Here is a 6851-nt window from a genome sequence, read left to right as displayed (position 1 = left end):
CTTGTTGATGGGAAGTGGAGAATAACTTTTTTCCCTTTATCTCTGTGCTTCCGCACGGTCTTGTGTTTTTTTTTTTGTTTGTTTCTTTTCTTTTTTCCCATTCCCTTTCCCTTTAATTAAATAATTCTCATCTCAAAACTCGAGCTCTTTGTGTCGTATTTTCTCCCCCTTCCTCTTTGAGGAGGTGTGGTGGTTTTACTCAGGTGGGCAGCCGAGCTCCACCACAACCGCTCTCTCACTCCCCCTCTCCTCAAAGAGGAAGGGGGAGAAAATACAACACAGAGAACTCGAGGTTTGAGATGAGAAAGGTTTAATTAAAGGGAAAGGGAATGGGAGAAAAAAAAAACAGAGACAAAAGAAGCAATCAGTCCGCGCGGAAGCACAGAGAGAGGAAAAATTATTCTCTACTTCCCATCAGCGAGCGGTGTTCGGCCACGTCCTGGGAAGCAGGGCCCCAAACGCGTAGTGGTTGTTCAGGAGGAACAGCCCCCTCCCCCACGAGAGCCCCCCCTTTTATTGCTGAGTGTGACATCAGGTGTTATGGAATATCCCTTTGGTTGGTTTAGGTCAGCTGCCCCAGCAATGTCCCCTCCCCATCACTTGCCCACCCCCAGTCTGCTGGCTCTTGGGGGCTTGGAAGGAGTCCTGATGCTGTGCCAGCACTATGCAGCAATAGACACAACACTGGAGTGATATCAGTGCTGTTCCAGCTACGAGTGCAGAGTACAGCACTGTGTGGGCTGCTGCAGGGAAAAGGTGACTCCAGCTCAGACAGACCCAACACAACTTCCACCCCTTATTCCATAACATTTGTGTCACAATCAGGTACAGTTTAGTATATAGATGTTCTCATCACCATTGTTTTCTGTCCATTGAAGCATTTTTATGTCTGTACTTCTCTTTATTCTATAGGTCTTTTCCCAAAATGCTCATAAAAACTGTTGATGGTTTCGCCTTCATCTGTCAAAGTGGTCACTCAGGGCAGGCGAAGTTGGTTTTCTTGACGCCAGCACCAGCTTAGCTCACATCAGTGTTGCACTTGCCCGGTTCCTTGCAAAGTTGACCTGTCATTGGTTCTGCAGTGTCCTCCTACAACACATAACTTGGATGACAGATTAATTTTCTCCCAGTGTTAAATCTCCTTGAGGCACACACTTGATATCCCCATCTTTCTGCATTACCCACCAGGTATACCCTGGTCCTTGGGCAAAGACAATCCCACGAGTGGGTTTGCCTTTTCCCGAGGCAGGGGCAACCCACACCGCCTTCCCCATCCACTTCCCCACACGCACTACAGGGACTTTAGCTTCTCCCACAGTGTGTAGGGGTTTTGTTTCAGCAGGACCAGGACGGTTTTCAGACCCCCTGTTGTTAACTAGCCAAGTGGCCTCTGGTAGATTTATATCCCAATGTTTCCATGTCCCAGCACCCAATGCTCGCAGCATAGTTTTTAACAGTCCATTGTACCTCTCAACCTTCCCAGAGGCTTGTGGGTGATAAGGGATGTGATACACCCATTCAATGCCATGTCTCTTGGCCCAGGAAGTGATCAAATTGTTTCGGAAGTGACTCCCATTGTCGGACTCTATTCTCTCCGGTGTACCATGTCGCCACAGCACTTGCCTTTCCAGGCCCAAGATAGTGTTTCGGGCCGTGGCATGGTTTACAGGGTATGTTTCCAGCCACCCAGTAGTTGCTTCTACCATGGTGAGTATGTACCGTTTGCCTTGGCGGGTTTGTGGAAGTGGTCCGATGTAGTCAATCTGCCAGGCCTCACCATATCGAAATCCAAGCCATCTCCCCCTGTTCCAGGGAGACTTTACCCTCATGGCTCGTTTAATTGCAGCACAGGTCTCACACTGATGGATAACCTGTGTGATGGCCTCAATGGTCAGGTCCACCCCTCGATCACGAGCCCATCTATATGTGGCGTCCCTCCCCAGATGTCCTGATGTTTCATGAGCCCATCGAGCTACAAACAGTTCACCCTTATGTCCCCAGTCCAGGTCCACCTGAGCTATTTCAATTTTTGAAGCTCGATCTACTTCTTCGTTGTTCTGATGTTCTTCGGTAGCACGATTCTTAGGCATATGGGCATCTACATGACGTACCTTTACAGCCAGGTTTTCTACCCGGGCAGCAATATCTTGCCACAGGGTAGCAGCCCAGATAGGTTTACCTCTGCGCTGCCAGTTGTTCTGTTTCCATTGTCGCAGCCACCCCCATAGCGCATTTGCCACCATCCATGAGTCAGTGTAGAGATACAGTACCGGCCACTTTTCTCTTTCAGCAATTTCTAGGGCCAGTTGTATAGCTTTCACTTCTGCATACTGACTTGACTCACCTTCCCCTTCCATGGCCTCCACAACTTGTCGTGTGGGACTCCACACAGCAGCTTTCCACTTCCGATGGCTCCCTACCACACGGCAGGATCCATCAGTGAACAACACATATTGCTTTCTGTCTTCTGGCAACTCATTGTATGGTGGTGCCTCTTCAGCACGCGTTACTTCTTCTGTCGGTGCTCCGAAATCCCTGCCCTCTGGCCAGTCCATAATCTCTTCCAGGATTCCCGGGCGATTGGGTTTCCCCATTCGAGCCCGCTGTGTAATTAACGCTACCCATTTACTCCACGTAGCATCGGTTGCATGATGTGTAGTGGGGATTTTCTCTTTGAACATCCAATGTAACACAGGTAGCCGTGGGGCCAAGAGAAGTTGTGCTTCTGTACCAACAACTTCTGAAGCTGCTCTAATCCCCTCATATGCTGTTAATATTTCCTTTTCAGTTGGGGTGTAATTGGCTTCTGATCCTCGATAGGCCCGGCTCCAGAACCCCAAAGGTCGGCCTCGAGTTTCTCCTGGGGTCTTCTGCCAGAGGCTCCAGGTGAGCCCATGCTCCCCAGCTGCAGTGTACAGTATGTTTTGCACAGCTGGTCCAGTACGGACAGGCCCAAGGGCTACTGCACGAGCTATTTCTTGTTTGAGTTGTTCAAAGGCCTGTTGTTGCTCGGGGCCCCACTCGAAAGAGTTCCTCTTTCGAGTCACTCGATATAGAGGACTCACAAGCTGACTATAGCCTGGCACATGCATTCTCCAAAATCCCACAAGACCTAGGAAAGCTTGTGTTTCTTTTTTGCTAGTTGGCGGAGACATAACTGTTATTTTGTTGATCACATCCGTCGGAATGTGGCGACGTCCATCCTGCCATTTTACCCCCAAGAACTGGATTTCCTGTGCAGGTCCCTTGACTTTATTCTGTTTAATGGCAAATCCAGCTTTCAGGAGAATTTGAATTATTTTCTTCCCTTTCCCAAAAACTTCTTCTGCTGTGTTACCCCATACGATGATATCATCGATATACTGCAGGTGTTCAGGAGCGTTCCCCTGTTCCAGTGTCGTCTGAATCAGTCCATGGCAGATGGTAGGGCTATGTTTCCACCCCTGGGGCAGTCGATTCCAAGTATACTGAATGCCCCTCCAAGTGAAAGCGAACTGTGGCCTGCATGCTGCTGCTAGAGGGATAGAGAAAAATGCATTAGCAATATCAATTGTAGCATACCACTTAGCTGCCTTTGACTCTAGTTCGTACTGGAGTTCTAGCATGTCTGGCACTGCTGCACTTAGTGGTGGTGTGACTTCATTCAGGCCCCGATAGTCCACTGTTAGCCTCCACTCGCCATTGGACTTCCGCACTGGCCATATAGGACTGTTAAAAGGTGAATGAGTCTTGCTGATCACTCCTTGGCTCTCCAGGTGGTGAACTAACTCATGGATAGGAATCAGGGAGTCTCGGTTGGTGCGATATTGCCGCCGGTGCACAGTTGTAGTCGCAATTGGCACTTGCTGTTCTTCAATCCTCAGCAATCCTACAGCAGAAGGGTCTTGTGAGAGACCAGGCAGGGTAGACAGCTGCTTAATCTTCTCTGTGCTCAAGGCAGCTATGCCAAAGGCCCACCGGTACCCTTTTGGATCCTTGAAGTACCCTTTCCTGAGGTAGTCTATGCCAAGGATGCACGGAGCCTCTGGGCCAGTCACGATGGGGTGCTTTTGCCACTCATTCCCAGTTAGACTCACTTCAGCTTCCAATATGGTTAGCTCTTGGGATCCCCCCGTCACTCCGGAGATAGAGATGGGTTCTGCCCCTTGGTGGCCTGACGGCATTAGGGTACACTGTGCGCCTGTGTCCACTAAAGCTTTATATTTTTGCGGTTCCGGTGTGCCAGGCCATCGAATCCACACAGTCCAGTAAATCCAGTTGTCCCTCTCCTCTACCTGGCCAGAGGCAGGGCCCCACTAGTCCTGGTCGGAGTATCTATCAATTATTTCTTCCAAACGTGAAGCAGAAATCTCTTCATCAGGGTCAGGAGTAATACTATTCCTTCTACTGCCTCTGGGGGACTGTTCAACAGAAACTGGGGCAGCAATCCTCCTAGGGGCCCTCTTTGTTGCTGTTGTATCTTTCCGTAGCTCACGTACCCGAGCAGCTAGGGCCGAGGTCGGTTCACCATCCCACTTCCTCATATCTTCCCCGTGGTCACGTAAATAAAACCACAAGGTACCTCGTGGTGTGCGTCCCGGATTCTCCCTTGTTTGAGCTGGGGACTGCTGGCGCTTGATGGCCGAAAGATTTTTCCGTTTAGGTGAGGACGAAGCTATGTGTTCATCTAACCGTTGGGACAGTTTCTCCACAGCTGAAATGCAGCCCCGTACTGGGGGAGAGAGATTTTCTTCATATTTATGAAGCTGGTTGGACACGGTATCCACAGTTGGCCCCATCCCCTCGTCCCAACCCATGACTGCCAGTGTGCTGGCATGTGTTGGGGGTGCAGCTCGTACAAACTTCCGCCACATGGACGCTGTGCATTGCACTTCATCGGGGTCTTTAGGTGTCTGGGCGTTGTTTAAATCACTATAAAGCATCTCCAGCACAGCTAATTCCCGCAGCTGCTGGATGCCCTTATCCATAGTGGTCCATTTGTTTACTTGGTAGACAATATCCTCTTTGTGGGGATACCTTTCTTTCACTGCTGTTAGGATTCGCCTCCAGAGGCTGATAACTTGTGCCTCTCTTCCAATTACTCTATCAATGAGTCTTTCTCTAGAAAGGGATCCCAGCTGCTTGGCTTCGTTGCCTTCTAGCTGTTGGGTATTGGCCCCACTATCCCAGCATCGAAGCAGCCAAGTGAGGATGTGCTCACCTGGATGGCGACTGAAGTCTTTCCGTATTTCTCGCAGCTCACTCAGAGATAGAGACCGAGTAGTTTCTGATTCATCTATGATTTCAGTCTCTTCTTTGCGATGTTGCCGTGATAACGCTGCTTTAGAGCCACTTGCCTTTTCCTCTTCTCCCTCATCCGTAGAAGGAGCTTCTTCCCTTACTAAACGACCTGATCTCCGTTTCCACTGTTTCGTCTTTACTACAGGGGCGACTGATACCATAGATGGTCGGTCCTCTAGGGTGGTCACATTGTGTGCTGTCTCATTATCAAATTCAGGAACCTCCCTATCCCTTTGAGGGTGCTGGGCAATGTTAATTGACATCTGATAGGCGTAAGCCAGACCCCAGCAGAGTGCAGCCAGCTGGTGGAGTTCTCTAGTATTGCCAGGGTCAGGGCATACGTCTTTCAAACATTCCACCAGTTTTCTTGGATTTTGTACTTGTTCAGGGGTGAAATTTAGAACCATTGGGGGAGAAAACCGTGATAGGTACCTGCCCAAATCCCCCCACACACCTTGCCACCCACAACTTTGTCTGGGGACAGGTCCTTGAATAATATTCTTAATAAATTGCTTTACTTTGGGGAAGATGACAAACACTAGACCTAGTGATAGGAGGATAATATCTGACCAGGGGTATCCAAGATACTGAAAGGCTGCTGTAATTAGCCCACAGGGAGAAAAGTAGAAGGCACTGTAATTCCTAATATTTTCAATAAGATAATCTCCAGGAGACCAGGAGGATAACAATGCCGGGTTTGAATACCAAACAAAACTGAAGGCCAGTATGTTACAGCACAACATGATAAAAAAAACAAGCACAGACTTCAACACTTTCTCCGATCGGATGTAAAGGAAAAAAGAAAACAGAGAGTGGGCTATATACAACATATCCACACAGAAAAGTATTACCAGAAAACCGAGCATTATGACTACCAATATGTTAGTTGTAAATACTTCAATCAATGCTATTGTTATCTCAACCCTCGAGCCCCACGTTGGGCGCCAAAAAGGACTGTGGTGGTTTTACTCAGGTGGGCAGCCGAGCTCCACCACAACCGCTCTCTCACTCCCCCTCTCCTCAAAGAGGAAGGGGGAGAAAATACAACACAGAGAACTCGAGGTTTGAGATAAGAAAGGTTTAATTAAAGGGAAAGGGAATGGGAGAAAAAAAAACAGAGACAAAAGAAGCAATCAGTCCGCGCGGAAGCACAGAGAGAGGAAAAATTATTCTCTACTTCCCATCAGCGAGCGGTGTTCGGCCACGTCCTGGGAAGCAGGGCCCCAAACGCGTAGTGGTTGTTCAGGAGGAACAGCCCCCTCCCCCACGAGAGCCCCCCCTTTTATTGCTGAGTGTGACATCAGGTGTTATGGAATATCCCTTTGGTTGGTTTAGGTCAGCTGCCCCAGCAATGTCCCCTCCCCATCACTTGCCCACCCCCAGTCTGCTGGCTCTTGGGGCTTGGAAGGAGTCCTGATGCTGTGCCAGCACTATGCAGCAATAGACACAACACTGGAGTGATATCAGTGCTGTTCCAGCTACGAGTGCAGAGTACAGCACTGTGTGGGCTGCTGCAGGGAAAAGGTGACTCCAGCTCAGACAGACCCAACACAGGAGGGAGGAGTGAGAGA

Source organism: Netta rufina (assembly GCF_964035555.1).
Source record: "Netta rufina genome assembly, chromosome: W".
NCBI lineage: Eukaryota > Metazoa > Chordata > Aves > Anseriformes > Anatidae > Netta > Netta rufina.
The sequence above is the reverse complement of the archived record's forward strand: the minus strand, read 5'-3'. Positions refer to the sequence as shown.